This window comes from Mus caroli, chromosome 2 (assembly GCF_900094665.2).
Source record: "Mus caroli chromosome 2, CAROLI_EIJ_v1.1, whole genome shotgun sequence".
In the NCBI taxonomy this organism is placed as follows: Eukaryota; Metazoa; Chordata; class Mammalia; order Rodentia; family Muridae; genus Mus; species Mus caroli.
This window is the reverse complement of record NC_034571.1, coordinates 93117151-93119553: the sequence shown is the minus strand read 5'-3', so window position 1 is coordinate 93119553 and position 2403 is coordinate 93117151.

The following is a 2403-nucleotide window of genomic DNA, read 5'->3' as shown; positions in this document are numbered from 1 at the left end:
TCCTGGAACTCACTCTGTAGACCAGGCTGGCCTCGAACTCAGAAATCCGCCTGCCTCTGCCTCCCGAGTGCTGGGATTAAAGGCGTGCGCCACCAACGCCCGGCTCTGCTCCATCTTTATCTCTGCTTTTCTTTTCAATATTTGGTCAAAAGCTAGATAGGTTGGTTGGTGTCTCCATTCGTCCAAAGGGGGTCCTATTTGGCTACTGAAACTGGTCTCTTCAGGGTTCCATATCCCTACTGTTGAGTATTTTGGCTGTGGTAAACTACATTGTCTCATGGGATCATTCCTCCTCCCAGTTCTCTGGGAAGTCCTAGAGATTCTCCCCTCTGCACCAACCCCTGCCATCTACATGGGAAGTCCTAGAGATTCTCCCCTCTGCCCCAACCCCTGTCATCTACATGTTTTATTCACTCTTCTGGCCTTCCTGGCCCTTCAGATGGATGGAACTAATAAATAGCATACTGAGTGAAGTAACACAGACTCAAAAGGACTTTCATGGTGAGTCATCACTGGTAAGCAGATATTAGCCAAAAAGTACAGAATATCCATGATACAACCCATAGACCCAAAGAAGTTAAACAATAAGGAATGTCCAAGTAAGGATGCTTCAATCCCATTTAGAAGTAGGAACCAAATTGTCATTCGAGGCAGAGGGAGGGAGAAACCTTGGTGACAGAGAAGGGCAGCAGGAAAGGAGGTTGGTCAGGTATCAGGGGCAGGGGTGGGAACAGAAGAGAAGATGGCTGGCAGAATGAATGGAAATATTTGGCTGTAGGGGGTAGACAGTGAGAATTAGGAGGAACCTCTAGAAAGTCTCAGACACCTAGAATATGAGAGGGTCCCAGGATTCAATGGGGTTAACCTTAACAGAAATGTTTAACAGTGGAGAGATAGAACCTAAAGAGATCACCTCCAATGGTTAGACGGGGTCCCCAGTGGAGCTATAGTGACAAAACTCACCTTCAAAATCTCTGACCCAGAATTGTTCCTGTCTAAAAGAAATTCAGGACAAAAATGGAACAGAGACTGTACTGTTCTTAAGTAGATTCCCTTTCCTGTCTGTTCTCATGAGAGTTGGGTATATGCTATACCTGACTCATTTTGTCAAATCCTTCTCTGATTTGTCACTCTATCTGCCCCTCAATTAGACATCATTTTCAAACATGTCTGCTTCCTTCTACCATGTAATATTTGGAATTACAGGTGTGTGCCAAGTGTGTGTTTGTATTCCAGTTAGTCCAGCCATATTTCTGAATTAAAATTCTACTACATTAACTAACACTGTACATGGACACTTTATGTAATATAACCTCATTGTTTCTGTGTTTATATAGGTACAAATCCTAGTTCTCTGACACAAAGCCAGCATAGAATTGTAATGCCTATCTAATTCAAAGGTAAAAATGCTAGCTCTTGATTTAGACAGATTCATAAAGTTCTAATTGTACAATTGATAAACATAAAAGGGCATGAGAACTTACAGAAATAAATTATATAGTGCTTTATTAACTTTAAATTTTAACTTTAAAGTTTTTGAATGCCAATGAGGGAGGAAATCCTGAAAGACACTGGATTATAAAAAAATAAAGCTACAGAAGTAGATAAATCTCAATACCTTAAAGATTTTTTTTTTTAAAGATCAGCGTGGAAGTTAAGGAATGTGCTACATTGGAAAAGAATTTTTTTTCTATATTTCCATGGGTGATGAAAGACTATGGATTCTATCAAAATTGATAAAAATCCTGAGTAAGAGAAACTTCCACATTAAAAAAAGGAAGAGATTTAGAAAAATAACAACACAGATGATGCAGAAAGCTGACCACCCTGTATGGGGACAGCTCAAAAAATTGGTTGAACAAAGGACAGAGCATTCTTCAGACTGGAAGACTGGATAACCTCAAAGTTGAAATGTACTTTTGCTGAAGGAAAGATCAACAGGAATGCAGTTATGAAGGATCATAGCATGAGTGGACCTTCATGAGGACATTAGGATTGTTAAGATTGTGAGATTAATAATTGTTTCTGTTTTAAAAGATAAATACAATTTTTACTTTAAAAAGAAAGGGGACAGGGATGATGTAGAAGAATTTTAATCCAACAACATGACTGCTCTGTCAAGAGACCACATCCAAAGATATTAATTATATAGCTGGAATTCAGACATGTCACACAACATATTCCCCTCTAGGTGGAATACACATTTCCAATACCTCTAGACAGAATACAGACATTAATATACACCTTTAATTTCCTCCAAAACCAATATCTTATTGAGAGACAAAATGATGAATCAGAGGATGATTAAGAATAATGGGTTGGCCTGTCGTGGTGGCACACGCCTTTAATCCCAGCACTCAGAGGCAGAGGCAGGTGGATTTCTGAGTTTGAGGCCAGCCTGGT